Source organism: Bombus pascuorum, chromosome 9, assembly GCF_905332965.1.
Source record: "Bombus pascuorum chromosome 9, iyBomPasc1.1, whole genome shotgun sequence".
In the NCBI taxonomy this organism is placed as follows: Eukaryota; Metazoa; Arthropoda; class Insecta; order Hymenoptera; family Apidae; genus Bombus; species Bombus pascuorum.
In genome coordinates this window covers 15,833,603-15,855,485 of record NC_083496.1, presented here as the reverse complement: position 1 = coordinate 15,855,485, position 21,883 = coordinate 15,833,603, and the positions used below count along the sequence as shown (strand labels likewise).

Below are 21,883 nucleotides of genomic sequence, written 5' to 3'. Positions count from 1 at the left end.
CATTTATAGAATTTACTGTTGGAATACAACGATATTTCACGCATAGGCACAAATACTCTTACACAGACACCCACACAGGCATTTGAACAGGACACTTACACAGGTCATACTCATTACTGTATAGAGAGTGGGGTTCAAAGTATTTAAGGGATCATGGGTCACTACCTTGACCAACAATCAACAATCTCCATACTTTGTTAATTATATCACTCTCTTGTATACATTTGGCTCTGTAGTTCTGTTTAATAAATATCACTGAATATTATTTTAACATAAGCATTGTGTCTTCCACAGATTATTAATTTAATAATCTAAAATTCTAACATTTACTAATATAAAAAGTTTTTAATTTAAACTTAAAATATTCATCTGTTTTAATCAATTGAGGTTTCGTTAATAAATAACATTGCATAATCACTTATTTTAGAAGTAGTGCAAGTTCATTTCCTGTAATCTGTAGCAGGCTTAAACAGTTACAGCACCAATAATCAGAAACAGATGATAACGAATGTAATGCTACCTAACATACTATGCCATAAATGGAAAACAGCTATCTTAAATTCTATATTTTTGAACATTCTTGTTATGGGAAAGAATTTCAAGAATCTGCTGAATATTTTCTTGCTACTACTTCTCCTCCTACCTTCTTTTACAATTTTATGAAGCTTACCTACTTAAGACAGGTTTTCTCCTTTTCTCACTATCTATCTTTACAATATTTATATTTGCTCTTCAGTTCATATCAATGTACAACTGCTATGATATAAAAATGATATAAAAATGGTATTTCTGAAAGAATCAATAAGTGGAGTACACTTTAAATAACAGGATATTTGCAATTCCAAGTTCCACTAGAAACATTACAGAAAGTAAAATATTGAATTTTATTTATTTATATTATAAAATATTTAAATGCCCAAGACTACTGTACATTTATTAACAAATGATCCATATCAAGCGAGTAAGCAGTTTGCCTCGAACGGGTGGTCCATTGTAAGCAATTAAACGCTCGGATCTATTAAAGAAACGCATTATTAACACAGGTAATGTCCATGATATCGAAAATAATCGTCGTTAAGAGCTTAAAGTGGGTTCAGGAACGGGCCTGCATCCACTTACCTAGATATGTATAACTCGTCGGCCATATGCGCACTCCGATGCATCGCATTGCTTTTCATTTATGCACCTACCTATGTAAATAAGAGTATTATCTGAAAGTATCTACCGCTACGTCGAGATCCGCTATGCCTATGGAACACCGTGTGACTCCTTGGCTCCTTACCGTTCTTGTTCAATTCTTTCTTCCTCGTTATGCCTTCTTACGACCTCCCCACGGCTTCCTTGTTCGCCTCTTCCCGTTGCTCCTACGCTGCAAAACCCGGCCTCTCTTCCTCATACTTGTCTTTCGTGGTTCCTCACTCTGCTTTCATTGCTCGCCAACGTCTTCTCTTTTCACCTCTCTCCATCGTTTGTTTCTACTTTTCGATTTTACCTCAAGCTTCCAAGATCTCCCGTCGAGATTGCCAACGCGTTGATTTTCTATTTAGTCGTACGGTGTGTGTTTACCACCGTGTAATATAATATCGTAATTTTGAAATTATCTTGGCGATACACGTTTGAGAAACCTTTGATCTCTCTACGTTTCACGGGGACTTGCTTTAACATTCCGTAAGGCAACGTACATTTTCACAGTTCGTAGGTAAAATGAATTGTTTATGAATTACTCTTCTATTGCCTTAGGTAAGATGTTTTTCAACGATGACAAAGAAATAATTATTTTCTAAATTTTTCATTCCACATTCCTTGTCATTTTAATATCTTTTATGTCACATATTTTACGTCGTTTATATTGTATAAAATTATTGTATTACGTTGTATTATATGATATTGTATTATTTTCTAAATTTTTCATTCCACATTCCTTGTCATTTTAATATCTTTTATGTCATATATTTTACGTCGTTTATATTGTATAAAATTATTGTATTACGTTGTATTATATGATATTGTATTATTTTCTAAATTTTTCATTCCACATTCCTTGTCATTTTAATATCTTTTATGTCATATATTTTACGTCGTTTATATTGTATAAAATTATTGTATTACGTTGTATTATATGATATTGTATTATTTTCTAAATTTTTCATTCCACATTCCTTGTCATTTTAATATCTTTTATGTCACATATTTTACGTCGTTTATATTGTATAGAATTATTGTATTACGTTGTATTATATGATACTGTATTATTTTCTAAATTTTTCATTCCACATTCCTTGTCAATTTAATATCTTTTATGTCATATATTTTACGTCGTTTATATTGTATAAAATTATTGTATTACGTTGTATTATATGATATTGTATTATTTTCTAAATTTTTCATTCCACATTCCTTGTCATCTTAATATCTTTTATGTCATATATTTTACGTCGTTTATATTATATAGAATTATTTTATTACGTTGTGTTATATGATATTGCATTATACATAGCATAAGGTTGTGTTTTGAATTTCATTGAAACCACATGTCTTCATTGAGATATCTTCCACGCACGTTTACGATTGTACAACTGTGCATATTAAATCCAGTAATTGCCGCAATATCAATGGACAATGTGTTAACTTCGTTACGGAGCAAATCGCTTCCGCCCGAGTCAGTGAAAACAAAACTAACTAGCGTGCTTTGGCATTAAGGTTCATCTTGTTTACTCTCACCTTACTGACCTCGTCCTTTTGTTTTTCTGATTTAGTGATCTTCTCTTGAGTGGTCACGTTCTATTGCTGTAAATATCTTCTTGCTTCCCTTTCTTGGACAACGATTTTTATTAGTGGAATGCCCTTTTTCTTTGGTATAAGAATAGCAAGCAAGAGACATAAAGCGATCGATATGACTTCGTACTTTTATGTTTTAGGTCATTCGTGACCCAATATTTCCAGAATAAACGTATTCAATATTTGATCATGGAATACGAAGACGAAATTTAGTGCTACGGTTAGTAAAATTGATAGAATCGATAAAGTCATCGATACGCCTTGTATATTTATGTTTCAGGATACTCGTATTTTACTTAATAGTAAAAATAATCAATTTATAATTTTTCATAGAAATTTTGTAAATCTACGATAATTTATTTTGGGGCTTGAATAATTCTTGATAAAATACACTTGCTTATGAAAGTACTTGAACACTTATCACAGAAAACTTTTGATCACCATAAAGAGTAAATATGAAGGTAACTTCTGAAAAATAGTATTTGTGACATCAGTTTTCTCAATTTTCCAATTTATGCAATTGATCAGTAGATAAATTATTGGAATATTGAATACGTTTATTCTGAAAATATTGAGAAAACTGATGTTCCAAATACTATTTTTCAGAATTTACCCTCATATTTACCCTTTATGGTGATCAAAAGCTTTCTATGATGTTCAAATACTTTCATAAGCAAGTGTATTTTATAAATAATTATTCAAGCCTCAAAATACATTATTGTAGATTTACAAAATTTCTATGAAAAATTACAAATTGATTATTTTTACTATTTTGATAGTTAGTGTTAATCACATAATAAAACAAAGCTTAATGCAATAATCAATGAGAACGGTAGAGTAGATTTATTTTATCGAGATTTTCAGCCGCTTCTGACGCGAACACGCTACTTCCGGTGACAATGACGAAGCAGTCTCCGTGATGGGTCCTCAAAGACCACCGACGAGTAGCTGAATGGCAGCTCGACAGGGAGATTGTCATCCCGAAGAAGCGACTCAATCTGCGGATATCCTTGTGTCGCCGCCATACCAACGAGTTCGTAATAATTAAACTCTGACGCATGATTCTCCACACGGACGTTCTCTTACGGTTTTTATCTAGAAACCGCTAATAGTTTTCGAGAGAATTCTCAGCTTTCGATCAAAGTTGAGAAATCACGATAAAAAGGCTCATCTTCGTAGATACGAGAAATCGATATAATTGGAATAATACTCCAATATTATTCTTTTATTTTAATTTTATTCTTTCCAATATTATTATTCGATATTCTTTTAATAATTACATCCCCTCAATTAACAACGAAAAAAATATATTACCAAATTAACGAGTATTAATAGTAAGATACTCGTTGGAAAACACAGCCAAGGCTAAGATCTGTTCGAATCTATGATCTCCAAATCGGTTTCGAATCTTCGAAAGCTTCATTAATCTTTTTAAGTCTGGAAGCTCGAGTTCTCTGACGTCTTTTTACGATTATTCGCTACAAAATGTCAATTTGTTTGGAAGCTATCGGTGTATACTATCTTCCTTAGTATATGGTCTTAATTATATAGTTAATTATACACAAATTCGAGATCTTATTTTGATAAGACTGTCCTAAGTGACGATTAGTTTCTGCAGTTAGAATTTGTATTTTGGAATATGTATATTCCTACATATTTTTTCTTAATTTCTACACCAACGACTATCTCATGCTTTACATACTTTATTTTACAATTTACTTTTAAAATAAAATTACTCCTTTCTGTTGCTATCCAAGAATTTGTCAATGATATAAATATCTGCATATGATTCAGACTATAGTGACTTAATGTTTAGGTTGCTGACCTAGAGATGCAGAATTTTTTTTAAGAGCAACAAATAAGAAGCACAAAATAAATTCAGAAAGGAAATTGATGGGAAGTTGCGTCACTTTTACCCACAGGAAAATTTGCAAATCAACGTCCTTAATTATCAGTGGTGCTGCAGGATTCGCGTCAGAAGACAGCGCGGCGTCACTGTCGACGGGATAAGCCTGGTCCAGCGACTTAGAGATACTGATCCACTTTGCATAATCACGTTCATTAATCAACGAGTTGACTTGGGTGAACGATGAGACGAGTGGTCTCGCGATGCTCGCATTTTACGCGAGACAGCTGTAGGAACAGGCGTGTTTGATCGAATTTTTTGTGGTAAACGTCAGTTTGTCATCGAACGCACGCGCATCGGAATTTGTGTTGTGTTGGTCGAAATTTATGTCGATAGCGAACCGAAAGGAAATTACGACACGATTCCACGCTGGTCGACGATCGACTTCGTTTTTACTTCGTTCTTATCTTGTGATTTTTGTATTTAGAGGAATTTCACTAAAAAGATACAAGATAATTAACAAGCGTATAGAATGGTTCCGGTTTTTCTTGAAGAATTATAAGCACATAATTTGCAAGTGAAGTTTAGCTGTGAATGTTTTGTTAAAAAATTAAACTATTGTAGAATATTAATCATATTTATTATATTTATATTTATATTGTTTTTGACTTGTTGTCTATATTGTTTGACTTGAATTGTATATTAGTAGATTCTATAACAGATTAATTTTTTATATTCTAGAGTGTTGTGCATAATTTCATAAAAAAATATCTTCAGTCAAATTTCACATAAAATTCCAATGGAAAAATTGAAAAAGACCACATACAAACAAATTTTATAACAGGCTAGCATAAACAAAAAGTACCAATCTTTAGTGGCAGATGCAAAGAGGAGGTGATGATAGATGCGACATATTGTACAAGGTAAATATGTATAGTCACATTTCTATTTCAATTAACTGAAGATTAACATCATAAAAGCATCTGCACTCTTGCGGATACTTTTAACCAAATACTTCTAAAAACAAAAGACCTAATATCTGCTATAATAGATATAGATAATACATAATGTACAAGATAAATATGTACAGTTACATTTCTATCTGAGTTACTTGAACATTAACATCACCAAAGCATCTGCACTCTTTCAACCTTCTTAATACTTCTAAAAACAAAAGACCTAATATCCACTATAATAGATATAGATAATATATATAATATATATAATATAATATATATAATATAATATATATAATATAATAATATAAGTAGATAAATATGTATAGTCACATTTTTATCTCAATAACCTGAACATTAATATCACAAAAGCATCTGCACTTTTCCAGCCTTTCAAATACTTTTAAAAACAAAAGACCTAATATCCATTCTAATAGATATAGATAATATATATTATATATTATAATATAATATAATAATATAAATAGATAAATATGTATAGTTACATTTTTATCTCAATAACCTGAACATTAATATCACAAAAGCATCTGCACTTTTCCAGCCTTTCAAATACTTTTAAAAACCAAAGACCTAATATCCACTACAATAGATATAGATAATATATAATATAAATAGATAAATATGTACACGTACATTTCTATCTAAATTAACTCAACATTAATATCTGCACTCTTGCAGATACTTTTAACCAAATACTTCTAAAAACAAAAGACCTAATATCCGCTATTTTGACGAGGTTGGTAGCGCTCGTGTTAAAGTTTATTTTTCCACACAAGAATTGCTTCTAATTCATCCGCACCTCTAGTCCCTCATCACGCGCTACACATATACCACAAACCGTTTTTGTCCGATTTGATTGATATCGTGTCTTTTGCTCTTGTGTGGAGAGCGCGATGAATAAACGCACCGTTTCTAGTTAAGGCTGATAGAAATCTGTGGTAATTAACGGACCTTGCGTTACACATTCGCCAGCGAGCGTGGAGAAAGAGAAAAAGACAGAGGCGATTGCTTCTGCCGTAGAGCTCCCTTTCCTCCATCATCGAGTCATTATTTCCTTCTCGTGTCGATATCACGGTTGCTGACGAGTTACGTGAGAAGTGAATTTCAAGCGACCCACGGTTCTCTAATAAACGACGTTTACGATTGTTACGCAATGGCGACGATGCGTCCGTTTCACACGTTCATCGAGGAAGTGGCGTCAATATTCTTCGCAGTGGTTAATCACGATTGATACGAAGTTCCGTTTCACCACGCTGCTGTCAGAATTAAAAAAGGATGCATACATGTTAGCTTTATTGATTCTTTTTTAGTTCACCATGATTTTACGTTATTCCCTACTAGAAGTCTTTTAAGCATCTCGACGCATCGCCACGGTGTTTCACAGCGTAATTACGTTTCTAGGAACGAGTGATCCTTGAATTTACCGGGGGGTCGGGAAACTTTTCGCGGCAACAGCCTGAAGATAAAACTGGTCGCTGCTCGGTAATTAACCTGTTCAACCGTTGGCATCTGCTGGTAGGTCTTGCCACAATGTTGCTTAGAATAGATTCTTATCGCAGATAATCTATGTATTTTTTCTTTACGAATTTCGCGACAGTAGAAAATATTTTTATGCACGACTCTAATCGTAGAATCACTAAAATCTCTTTTCCCTTGGTATTCCTCTTAAAATATACTGTTTTTCATATTTTATCACGAATCACTAAAGAATAATCTAGTCTCAATTTAAATAACACACAAATTTTTTTTTAACACGTTCAGTGCTTCATGTATTTTCACTATGTACAATACTGTATGGTATTCATTCAATAATTCATTCAAGAAAAACTCTACATCTTTATTTTTGTATATCCATGACCTGGAGATCGCTGTTGCGTAAAAAATAGAATTTAGTGGAACAAAAAGTATTCTAAACAAAGAGAGGTCCATATCATTGTGCCCTTGAATATAAATTATGTTTTGGGTTACAAGGTCTAGAAACAAAGGAGCTAATAAATAGACTTCTATTTATGTTGCTTGTAATCTTTAGCTTGAGCCACAAGGTTAACTTTTTTGATAATACCCTTTACTATAAATATATGAACGTGCTCCCTATCGATCCTATTGTATTGTAACATTATGAGAGTGAGTATCTGGATCAACATAAACTTATACATTATTTAATTCAATATATTTTTCTATTACAAACTCATCCACTCGTTTTCCTATCAGTCAATCTCAACAGTAGCGAATAATTTTCACACAATACCTGGCTCAATAACGTAAAACTCTTACATTCGTGTAAAACATTAGCAAACTTCGTGATCTTCAGTTTGTGCCCCATATTTAAGTCTGTTCCTTTTAGTAGTTAAAATGTGCTGTAATCTTTTATTTTTCGAAATATGTCGAATGTTTTATCGTTTGGAAAAAATTAATATCATCGGGACTGTTATAAGGTAATTAAATATTTTAAATGAAATGAAGAAAAACGAAAATGGCTCAGGCAAAACAGTAAAACTTCAGCTGTTTGATAACAGGTAGAGCATTTTAGCTAAGGACAGCAATGTTATACGCTTAGACTCAGATCCGTGGCATACACAGTCAATGTGTTAATGTCAGAACTTTATTTTAATTATGCTCATTACTGACACTAATAACTCCCGCTAACTCCTTCATAAATCAAAGTGTACCGACCTGGTATCACGACTGCGTTGCCTTGGAAATTATGTAAAAATATTAACACGGCAAACGCTGCTGAAAAATTGAAGTGTTATTTCGAGAATGTTGCGCGTCGGCGTCCTTGCGTCTTCAAGAAAAACCGCAATCCGTGCATGTCGTTGTCTTGTATCTAGTGAATTTATCGCGTTCACGTCGCAACCATCTTTATACCACGTACATGTATGTTGTTAAAATATTCGGATCATGGTTACTGCTTCCATCCAAGGTGTTTCGACGATGAAAAAGTGTGCGGGTCTTGAAAGAACAGAAAATGCTCCTTTCCTTCTGATTTCTCGTATAAGTGAAGGACAGACAGTTCGAAATTCTTTTTTTCTTTTGGCTTCTCGGATAAGAGGGAGATTCCTTTTGTATCTAAGAAGTGATATTTAAATCCCCGTTCCGCTAACTGTACTCAGGTTCGAGCCAGAGACATCTCCGCTTCGGAGACAGGATGAGGAGAAGCGAGCACGGAAATTCTAAGCGTACCTCGTAAATTTTGCGAGGGCAGGACATACTGGTCGACATTGAAAGTTGACGAACGGTACAACGGCGTATTTACAACGGCGTTAACGGTGTTCCCCGTAATTAAGTAAATCGCGTCGCGACTATTCGTGCGTCTCTCGTAGCTCGTTCATCGCTCGTCAGTCGCTTCTTTTCAAGAAAAAAAAAAAAAAAATAGAAAAAGGAAAAAGAATACGCTCGACCGAGATGTTTGTAGCAATTAAAAGATTGCTTGTGCACACAATCTTGTACAGTTAACCAAATATCAGTGATGATAGGAGCGGTCTGTGTTTAGCGTGATCGTATACGTCAATTGCGCGATGCAGAGGCCTGCTTTCCAAGGAGAAGCAACAAGTGGAGACTATCAAAATTGGGACGGCATGGAGTGTCATTAGGTTTATGGTTTGGTTTTAATGAGATTTGAAATATCGTGCTACGAATGAAAACTTAAAATTTCTTTTATTTGGAATTGCCAGGGAGCAAACTGTTCATGTAACAGGAGTTTCTTCCAAAGCAAATAACGAGAATTTAGATAAGCAGATTCGATGGATAGAATTCATTTCAATTCATTTAAATGGCATTCTATTAGTTTCAATTTTGGACTAGTCAATTTTAGTATGAATATTCCTCTGATTAATGGAACTCGGCTCGAGACCTCGACAAGTCAGTATAATTCCGCTAAGGGAAGTTGTCAACATATTTGTAAAAATAACATTTATTCGCGTTGCTTAACATCGTTTAAACTTCCCTTATAAAGCACGAAATTAAAATTTCTTCTATTTTTTTTATTACACATTAATGAAGATATACACGCGAATTTGTAAGATCATTCTAATAAAAATAGAAGAAGAAGCTTGCTTTCCAAGGAGAAGCAACAAGTGGAGACTATCAAAATTGGGGTGGCATGGAGTGTCATTAAGTTTATGGTTTGGTTTTACTGAGATTTGAAATATTGTGCTACGAATGAAAACTTAAAATTTCATTTATTTGGAATTGCCAGGAAGCAAACTGTTCATGTAACAGGAGTTTCTTCCAAAGCAAATAACGAGAATTTAGATAAGCAGATTCGATGGATAGGAATTCACTTCAATTCATTTAAATGGCATTCTACTAGTTTCAATTTTGGACTAGTCAATTCTAATATGAATATTCCTCTGATTAATGGAACTAATCTCGAGACCTCGACAAGTCACTATAATTCCGCTAAGGGAAGTTGTCAACATATTTGTAAAAATAACGTTTAATCGCGTTGCTTAACATCGTTTAAACTTCCCTCATAAAGCACAAAATTAAAATTTCTATTTTTTTTATTACACATTAATGAAGATATACACGCAAATTTGTAAGATCATTCTAATAAAAATAGAAGAAGCTTGCTTTCCAAGGAGAAGCAACAAGTGGAGACTATCAAAATTGGGGCGGCATGGAGTGTCATTAAGTTTATGGTTTGGTTTTAATGAGATTTGAAATATTGTGCTACGAATGAAAACTTAAAATTTCTTTTATTTGGAATTGCCAGGGAGCAAACTGTTCATGTAACAGGAGTTTCTTCCAAAGCAAATAACGAGAATTTAGATAAGCAGATTCGATGGATAGAAATTCATCTCAATTCATTTAAATGGCATTCTATTAGTTTCAATTTTGGACTAGTCAATTTTAATATGAATATTCCTCTGATTAATGGAACTAGGCTCGAGACCTCGACAAGTCACTATAATTCCGCTAAGGGAAGTTGTCAACATGTTTGTAAAAATAACGTTTAATCGCGTTGCTTAACATCGTTTAAACTTCCCTCATAAAGCACGAAATTAAAATTTCTATTTTTTTTATCACACATTAATGAAGATATACACGCGAATTTGTAAGATCATTCTAATAAAAATATTGCTTCGATCAGGTGAAAATTTCCCTAGTAATTCTCGAAACGAAGTGAATCAATCATGTTTGTAGAACGAATATCTATGATTATCAATGCATCGAGTTGTGAACGATGCTACAGTACCTAAATGATAACGATGATTCTCATCCATTTGGCTCGCCTTTCTAGTTCTGTTAGACGAGACGCCGATTGTTCAGAGTACAACCGTGAGAAGAAAGAAACGTTATGCCAGTTTAGGGTCGACTTTGTCGAGTCCACTGGCTCGGTAGATTTAGATAAAGTGACTATGCAGGTTAATTGTCGTGTGCCGACCAGTTTAACCACTTAGTTTACTTTAATATCTCTTCCCTCTTTTCCGAACGCGGTATCCTCGGAATCTCAAGAATTTCACTTCGTATCGCGTTTCCCAGTCACAATTCAATTTCAAATTGAAATTACTTAACTGCAATTTTCTAGAAAAAAATATCTACGTGAGAAGGATCGACGTGGACATAAGAAGCGCGTTATAGAAAATTAACGAAGAACCTGACCGCAAATCGAGAGACCGAAGAACCACCGAGGGAAATGCGAACACAGAGTAATGTTTGCGAAATAATTCGCATGCATAATTGGTTCAAGGTTATCAAGTACCGTTGCTTCGTCGAAACTCTCGAAATTCGTATCGATCGAGACCTGGTTTCTCTTTTCTGTACGCGTTCAAAATAACCTTTATCATCACCACCTGTTTCTGTGTCTTCATTGGGAAAGAAATTTCGGAATTACCTTGAAGAATCTTTTGTTTGGTTAATCCTCCATTGAAAAGAACTCCTGTTAACCTGACTCCTTTATTGTCACATGATATACCTCTTTTCATTTAATGGCTCTAATAGACATGTAACAACCGTTACTTCAGGATAAAAGTCGTGACAATTTTATTTATACTCACTTCAGAGACTGAAATTCAGTTACGTTCGGTAGAGATTTACTAACAACCAGTCTTTGGTTCTATAAAGCGGTAGTATACCGAACAGGTGGGTGGTAAAACGAGGCTGGAATAAAACGTCGATGGCTTTATGACGCGGATCACTGACGTGGAAAAAACTACGATCCATTGACGGTACGCAAGTATAAAGACAGAGGATCGAATCATCCCACGCTGCGAGCATGGCGAAAGTACTACGAGCACGGTTGTTGGATGCGGCTGCACGGATCCGATCAGACCTGTCGATAGGCCGGGGAGGGTTAATTGAAGAGCACGTACATTGAACACCTTCGACCCGACGACCCGAAGGATGACACGATCGCTGCTTCATTAAAAACTATCGTACCTTTATACACCCTGTTTTATAAACGATGAAGTTGTTGTACGAGGGAATAGGAACTTGGTGTCTGTAGAAGAATTTTGCTAACACCTTTTACTAACATAAAAAATATTAGAAAAAAACGAAGCTGGCACCCCGCTGGGGGTAGCCACCCACATGCTATATTTATTTTATTTTATTCTTTTTATTTACCAATGAGATATAACACTTTACCAAATGTCCTTCAGGACAAATTGTAAAAAACCAAAATAAAATAAAAAAAACCTTTTACTAAGAGGAGATTAATTGTAGAAATAGGAGAAAATAAAAATTGTTTATGGTTACTTATTTTCATCTAATATACAAAGCACTTGCACGCCATTTGTTACAGTATTTATATTTGATATTACAATACTACAAATACTATGAAAGTGGAATGTAAGATTTGATAAAAGAGATATCTCGTTGAAAATAAAAGTATGTTGCTAGTTTAATATTAACTAATATTAAAGATAAGATGTGCAATATTGTTTAATATCATAGAAATAAAACTAAACGTTATCATAAGAATAAAAATCTAAAGAAAGCTGTAAATTGTACAACTGATGTTATAATCGTATCAAATGTTAGCGTAGGAATAATTTGGTTCATATCGTTAGCAAGCAAAGAGTCAGGTTAACAGGAGTTCCTTTCAATGGGGGATTAACCAAATAAAAGATTCTTCAAGGTAATTCCGAAATCTCTTTGCACTCCTATATCGAGTGTGACTCGACACTAGTTTTTATCTGAGGAGTACCATTTTTGTGAAATGTGCGAAAGAAAAGCAGGATTGTATCCTGGAAATTGTTTCAAGATATATGACACGCTTAAAAATTACAAAATACAACAATAGTGTGAATAAAACTAGTATTTAAATGAATTTCATTCTTCCTTTATTTATTTTTTAATTAAAGTGAATTTTAAATAAAACGCTTAAAAGCGTTGGGAGCTACTGCTAACGAAATTGAAATAAAATTCAGAGTGCAAAGGGTTAAGATAAATATAACGATGGAACGTAATTATTCAGGGTAACGTCAATTTTGTTCATTCTAATGTGGCGACGGCGACGGCGACGGCGACGGCGACGACCATTGTCTGTGTGCGTCACACGCATGTGTCGAAGACCTTAGACCTGACGACCTGTTGGATAACAGCATGATTCCTTTACGAGATACTGACTCTTTATACCATATTTTCGGATGACATAAACACAAAAGAAGTATATAAGTATATACATCTTGCATAACAAAGGTAGAACAAACAATGCGATTAACATAAACGAATATTTTATTGTAAGTATTGGATATACGAATATTTTATAGACTATAGACATTTATTTTTTTTTATAATGAACTGCATGAGTCACTTTGCTTCAGAAGTTTTCCTCAATTTTTAAAGCTACTCCATTCCTCCCAATCTTTCCCTCGACTTTAATTTTTAATTTTAAAATTCAAAATTTTGATTTTTAATATTTCAATATCCTAAACTATTTAATAAGAATATTTGAATAATTCAGCACCCGAGTTCTTCGATGTCTAAACCCTAGATACTTTTATCCTTCGTTAGTTAATACTTTGATGCCTCAATCTTCTGATACAAAATACACCAATGTTTCAAATTTTAATATCAGAACTCTGGGATGTCAAGAATCAAAAAGTTGAAATATTAAAGCACTTAGGATTGAATGCTTCAATATCACAATCTTTCTATACTTAATATTTTTATATTCTTTATGCTGTAAGAATCCAATACTTACAATATTCCAATATCCTTAATACTCTGATACTTTATGGTTTCTTGAAAAGTAATGGCAGTTAGATTACCTTGCACCTCAGTTTGTGAGAAAAAGTAAATTATCAAACGGAAACGACTCGTTAAAAGCTATCAACGAATTTGTAATGTCTCACTGAGCGTGACAGTCGACTGGCCACGAAGTGTGGGAGCGTGAGAGATGACAAAGCCAGTGGTGAACGATGCTGGGAAAAACAATAGAAGAGGAGCCAGGTTGCAACGATTATTGGTAAAGCGTCGTTACAATGGAGTTTTAAATTTGAACCGCAATATCTCTGGTAATTTTTCGGATCAACGACTTTCGAGAAATCGGCTGGAAATAACAAGTTCAAGTAGGGGACCAGGCTTTGGCTAACAACTCTTGGACGTTATAAAATATCGCTCCCTTTTTTTAGCACTCTCTTAGTTGTTCCTATAACTTCTTGCAACATTTTTAACCACTGAAAATTAATGGTAATTATTCATCTACTTTGATACATTTTTTAATTAAAGAATTCTTTTAAGTCATAGAATTATAAATCAACTTTTTTTCAAATTCAGGATAGTGTATATTTGACTTATTATATTTATTAAATAAATTATATCTCATAATGGTTGAAGACGAAGAAGGATGAAAATTACTAATAAATAAATAAAAAGGCCTAATACACATATCTAGGAAATATTGCAATATAAACCATAACTGTGTACCTACAGATGATGTTAAGGGAAAATTCTTTTTATAAATAAGATTGAACAGAGTGTGTTAATTAAGTTCAATAAATTCAATCATGTTATATCACGAATGTTGCCTTGCATACATCCTTAATCATTACTGCTGGATTGAGTTTAGCAACCCATAATTAACGATTTGCTATAAATTACGATAGATGCTTTATCAATTCAAACGATCGATATCTACAGCATCGATACAGTAAATACATATACACTGACGCGTCAAAGAGGAAGGTGGAGGTCAGTCTCGCCAACTACGTTTTCTGTTTATTGGATCCTTTTATGCAACCTGGGTCGATCGCTGCATCTGAACTCATGTAATGATCGCAGTTAGGCTAGAGTTTGATTCTATCTAATAAGTATATGTACTTTTTATTATCATGTTGGAAACAACAGGATATGAAGTCATAACCGGCTACCAGATGACTTTTTACCATCGTTATTATTTTAATTAACCTATCCAAGTTGGAATAGGAATATTTTGATATATAATATTCACTAATATGGATGATCGTTAGAAATCAGATGAAAGAGTAGGATCAATCGTTAATTTAACGTATAATATTGGATTTTAATTTTTTACGTCTTGAAGATTCTTTAAAGTATCACTTCTCTGCGATTCTACCTGTGTAATTATGTCTTGATAATTGTAGAAATATTTATACCTAGTGTAAGATTATGGTAATATGGTAATAAGGTACAGTCTTGCGGAATTTAGAATATATAAGAATTGCACACTGCAGGGCATAGAGAGCTGAACGAGAAAGTTATTTAAGGGAGAGAAGTGTGATATGACGATACTTTTCGAAAACATGTTGTATAATGCAAATGTAAAAAATGGAATTCGAAACATTATAAATGTTTCTACAGCTGAAATAAATTTCTGTTTAATAAAGATGATCGATAACAAAATATTCTTCGAATCTCTGACCTGGATAATAACGATTAACAGGCAAGTTATAATAAGGAAAAAATCTTTTCGAAACATTGTTGTGAATAATGAGAAATGAGGGCAATAGAGCGGTTAAAAAAGAGAGGATGAACCGGAAATGCCAGTTGCAAACTGTTTCATAACATTTCCAACCGCCGATTCATCTTGCACTGTTTTGCAACGTTAAAGTACTTAGAGAGCGATGCATCTCTCGCAGTTTTGCGAAAACTCTTGCAAAGTTTCGCCCTACACTAATGCAATTAACACATGGTCCTAGAAGGAAAGAACAAAGCCGATGGGAGATGAGAGACAATCGAACCGTAACAGAGAACGACCATGAAATCGTTTCGTCTCTCCCACGAAGGGATTGGTTCCGATCTCTATGGCGATGCTGTATCTTCGTGGAACAGGTATCTGACAAGTATCCACCTGGTTAAACGACTTCATTGTAAGGATCTCTACTATCGTGACTGAGCTATAAACTTCTTGATGATCGTTCCTCTTTAAATCAAGATTTCTAAACTGTTTAAGTTCATCGATATTTAGAACCGTAATCTTCGAAATATTACTTTAGCATTTGTAATTAATTCTATAATATCCGAATCCAAACACATAAATGTAAGTTATCGATTGGAATTTTTCTACAGAATCAACTTCGTTCTCGGTTCACTATATCTATCTGATCATATTCACTATATTTATATTTATCGAAATATTATGTTTTAAGATTCGAAAACTATTTAAATTCATTCTAGGGATCCCTAGGATATTCATCACCTACAATTCTCTAATGTCCAAATCTAAACACATAAATTGAAGTTATCGATTGGAATTTTTCTACACAATCAACTTTGTTTTCGGTTCACTATATCTATCTGATCATATTCACTATATTTATATTTATCGAAATATTATGTTTTAAGATTCGAAAACTATTTAAATTCATTCTAGGGATCCCTAGAATACTCATAACCTACAATTCTCTAATATCCGAATCTAAACACATAAATTGAAGTTATCGATTGGAATTTTTCTACAGAATCAACTTCGTTCTCGGTTCACTATATCTATCTGATCATATTCACTATATTTATATTTATCGAAATATTATCTTTCAAAATTCTAAAACCATTTAAATTCATTCTAGGGATCCCTAGGATATTCATCACTTACAGTTCTCTAACACCCACATCTAAACACACAAATTTAAGTTATCGATTGGATTTTTCTACAGAATTAACTTTGTTCTCGGTTCACTATATTTATTTAATCATATTCACTATACTTATATTTATCGAAATATTATGTTTTAAGATTCTCAAAGCATTTAAATTTATTCTAGGGATCCCTAGAATACTCATCACCTACAATTGATGTTCTAATAAGTCCAATGATATGAATTTAAGGTATACGTTAATCCACAGGATTAAACTATATTATTCGTGCTATCCATACCCCGATTCTTCCTTACTAATGATTTTTACTGTTTTCCTTATGATGCTTATTCTACAGGTCCTCAATTATATCCATGTTTCACCGTGTCACCGTAATTCCTCCAGAAAATAAAACATAACGTGCGAACGAGGCTCTAGTCACCTGTGTAATTAACGAGCGAACAATAGACGAGTGACACCATAACCGGAGGACGTGTCATTACACAGGATAACCATACAACGAAGTATCATACCGGAAGCTGTTTGTACAACGGGAAAACACGATCGTCGATTCTCTGTTTCGGGATCGATTCCTCAACGGTGCGAAGATCGCGTGATCTAATGCACTGATTAACGAACTTTTTGTCAGAGTATAAATATTTGCACTTATTCTTACATTTTTCTATACTGAATTTCAATCTACTGTTACACTTTTTCATTACCTATCATTTTCTGTATCTTTCAGTGTTTAATGTATAATTATTTTGTCAATAATCTACGGCTATTCTATCAAGTATTATAAAAATTTGCAATGTAAAGTGTCTTTAAAAATTCATTTCCTGGATTTCATTTGGATTTCTTCTGCGAAGCCGCGGATACCATAAATTACGAACTTGGCAACTAATTTCAGAATAACTCGGGCATGAAAAAGATATCTATACATATCAGAGTAAGTAGTGTTCTAGTATTTTGATTGACTACTATTGAGCACTTAAATGGGCTATTCTTTAGGTCAAATATTTCAGCGTGTCATCAATTATCTCATTTTAGATAACATTCATTTATTCATATGGAGAATAATTATTATTAATTATTATTTAAATAGGCAGAAGTGTATGAACTATATGAAAGTAAAGTATTTACTATAATATTTAGGAAACAAAACAAATTTCCTTACTTGCAGTCATCAAAATATATAAATATTTGTGCTTTGCTTATTATATATTGTATTTGAATTCAATTTAATAGATATAAAAAAAATAAAAAATAAAAAGTATTTTGTAAATCAGAGATATTTGATATCTTATCGAATCAAATGGTTATCGCACTATTCATTCCTTGATCTTTTCAGACTATGAGGTGAACCACGTAACGGTGAATTCCCGATGGTTCACTATAGAAATATGTATAAATTTTATTCACCGTTCTCGATCCTTCAACAAGCGCTGATCAAGTGAATTCTTTCTTGCCTTCGTCGTGTCCTTAAGCATCGATTATCGTCGTCGGTGAAGCAACAGCAGGAAGTTCGAAGCTGTACGATCGCATTTAATAGAGCTGTTACTTTCAGCCGTAGCCCCTTACCGGTTCCGCTTGATACTCTCTTCGCATCTTTTATCTTTGTTTAAGGAGATACATAACGTCTAGCCAGACATTAAGTATACAAGGATTCTTCATTGTGAAAGAGTACTATTATCGAGATATAAGTCACGTGAGGTGTGTGAAGAAAATATTGTAAAAAGACATCCTATTTGACAATATCCTATTATGACATTTATTACAATATTTATAGGAGTCAATAGAAAAGTTGTAAAAATGAAGAAGCTAAAATTTGTCAATCTTTCTAATTTTAAGAGTTGAATGTATAATAACATTGAAAAGAGTCGAATGAAGTGGAATTTCAGTAAAGAATTGCAAATTTAATAATAATTTAAAGATATATTGTATTTTAAAGTATCCTGTATGTAAGTATTGAACTTTCAAATTTTCAATTCAAGTACATATATAATAATTACACTGTAATTGATATTAAACACTTGTCACTGTATCTTAGAATTTATTATAGAAGGATAGTGTTGGTCCAGCCTTGCTAAGTGAGGTGTGTAAAGAAAATATTGTAAAAAGGCATCCTATTTGACAATATCTTATTATGACAGTTATTACAATATATATAGGAGTCAATAGAAAAGATGTAAAAATGAAGAAGCTAAAATTTCTTAATCTTTCTAGTTTTAAGTGTTGAATAAAGTAGAGTCTCAGCAAAGAATTACAAATTTAAAACTAATTTAAAGATACACTGTATTTTAAAGCATCATGTATGTAAATATTGAACTTTCAAATTTTCAATTCAAGTACATAAATAATAATTACACTGTAATTTATGTTAAACACTTGTCACTATATTTTAAAATATATTATAGGAGGATAGTGTTGGTCCAGCCTTGGTAAGTGAGGTGTGTGAAGAAAATATTGTAAAAAGGCATCCTATTTGACAATATCTTATTATGACAGTTATTACAATATTTATGGGAGTCAATAGAAAAGATGTAAAAATGAAGAAGCTAAAATTTCTCAGTCTTTCTAGTTTTAAGAGTTGAATGAAGTAAAGTCTCAGTAAAGAATTTCAAATTTAAAAATAATTTAAAGATACACTGTATTTTAAAGCATCATGTATGTAAATATTGAACTTTCAAATTTTCAATTCAAGTACATATATAATAATTATACTGTAATTTATGTTAAACACTTGTCACTATATTTTAGAATGTATTATAGAAGGATAGTGTTTCAAATTTCAAATTAGAGTTCCTGTCATCTGCACTAATCTTCATCTGAACCCTTTAACGATTAAACGACTTGTAACACAAATCAAAAGATTATCATTTACTTCTTTCTGTTACTTTTTAAGCTCTCAATCACAAAAAAGAACAGATGAATCAAAAAGAAACTAACTCACAAATAAAACCCATAAAAAGGATCATCTTTCCCTTCAAAAGGCATGAAGACGCGTCATGTATGATCCGGAATTTCAATGGAGATTCCGCGTTCGTGTAACGGAAAATGCATCCAGCGAAATTGAAGAAATGGTCGATAGGATAACTCTCGGGGCAGTTTTGCGGCGTGGAGCGAAGATAGTACGGGCAGAAGGTACCGCGAGGAAAAAGAAAACAGACTGGGTTTCGGGTTCGATTCCCAGGGCTGACTCGAGAAACGTTGCTTCTTCCTCCGACCGATCTAGATTGAGAAGAACGAAGGCGCCTACCGACTAGAAACACGAGCTGGTAGCAGTAAATTATTATAGTAGGATGATTTCATGGGCAAGGGTCAAACGAGCCGAACGAAACAACGGCTATTATACCACTCAGACGATGATCAAGACGTCGCCTCAAATCGGAAGTTCATCAAACTTTTTCATTGTTTGTATCGTGTTTGGTATCGTAATGATGCGAGAACACAAGTCTACATGTATGTAGATGGAAATGCATTTCGTGATCGTGAGGTGGATGTAATCTTTGTGTAAGGCGTTTGTTAAAGGGCGTGTAAAAGACTTTGTACAAGATTGAGGTACTTGCAGGTGTATCTTTATGAAATTGCGGTTGTGATGTTGTGGGACAAAGAGTCGTGAAAAGGAGGCGATGGTAATGAGAATCGAAGAGGAGATTGAATTCGTGATTTGAAATGCAAAGTAGAAGAGTATTATACAATACGTTTTCTGTTCGGCAATTTTCACAAGTTTAGCGGGTTAATTTTCCATCAAGTGCATAATTTCTTGCCATTTAACTCTATTGAATTTCACGCGAATATGCTCCTGATTCTTCTCGAGAAACATATATTTTGAACGATGAACAGGAAAAATTAGATACTCCATGAATAAAACAAACGTGAAGCGTATAAATAAGGTTGCGGTTTCAATATCTAAAGTTTCTTTCGTTAATTTTTATTTTGAAAATGTAAATCGACGTTGAAACGAAGAATATGGTTCCAGAGCGATTTTCTGACATAAAATGTAAAATGTTGATAAACGAAATATAGAATAGTTCCAGGCGGTTGATTATCAGAATTCGTAGAAGTTATAGAATCATCTGTCATAAAAACACGAAAACAATAAGCTAACATTTTCTCTTGTATTAAACATGCCGGAGGATCTATCAAACGGTACACGAACTTCCCAAATCACAAAGTCAACATAACTCATGAGAATTACGTGAACAACGATAAGAAGGAAGAAAGACGGAATTGTAAAGTGAAACTGTTGATTTGCAGGAATTGACCGGGTCGAATTATCTGTGACAAAATTTTCCTCTGAAAACGCTAAGGCAAATAATTCGTAATTTAGGCAAACTGTTAGTTCTATTATCGTTCGCTTGGCCATCGAGTTTAAAACAGAAGGAAAGGACGACAGCTCGGCGAACGTGGCCTCTAACATCCAGCAAGAGGTCGATCGAAACCCACGATAGCCCGGTTGACGCTGCATCTTGCAGCGAATAATGCAACAGTTACCGTGGTTCGACTTCTGGGACCATTGTTTCTCGGCTGTGCGAACTTTCAGGGCCACCGATGTATAAAAGAACAAGACACGCTTCTGTTTCAAATGATTCCTCGCGTGGAATTCTATTTCCAGACGATTTAAGAACAATATTGTTGTATTGAGAAATTACAGTTCGTGTTACATATTACTGGCCGAATATTGTACATTTTCTGTGTCTATAACTCGTATAAAATAATAATGTTTAAAATAGACTTTGTCGTAGAACGATTAATCGATCGAATGTGTAATAGATAATTTTTCCAGTAATGTCATACCGCCCTTTTATAGATCATGTTTCGATGGTTAAAATACATATAATATACACGTGCTAGTTATGTAATTGATTATTAGATTTATATTATCGCAAAGATTTTATTAAAATTTGTTGAGAATTTCGGATCTTAATAGAAGAGATAATGGTATATGAACACTAAATTTACATCTGGAATTTATATTAGAATAGTTATATATTTGATAAATGATTTCAATGATATTCACGATACATACCTGCACGCGTCTCACCACTTTCTTCCATGCCAGACTGTTAACTGACTGAACAGTTTACGTTTGTTTGTTTCGAGACGCCGCGCACACGCATACTTCTACACATTGATATTTACATACAAGTATTACTACTACGCAGCTAACCTAATGTAGCACATGAAATTATACATATCTCAATAAAATCTATTCTAAATCTAATTATCTTTATTTATATAATTCTTTAAATAATTCTTTTTGAAGGAACAAGAAGTCGAAGATGTCGATCGT

The 21,883-nt window shown here is 33.3% G+C and overlaps 1 long non-coding RNA gene across 1 annotated transcript; it reads right to left on the bottom strand.

Annotated features, from left to right (window-relative positions):
• Positions 1–377: 377 nt before the first annotated feature.
• Positions 378–1,890, bottom strand: LOC132910504 (uncharacterized). Its single transcript, XR_009658787.1, has 3 exons — positions 1,283–1,890; positions 1,120–1,190; positions 378–1,015 (listed from the first exon to the last, which is right to left on the bottom strand). It is a non-coding gene; the product is annotated as an uncharacterized LOC132910504 (long non-coding RNA).
• Between the last annotated feature and the right edge of the window lie 19,993 nt (positions 1,891–21,883).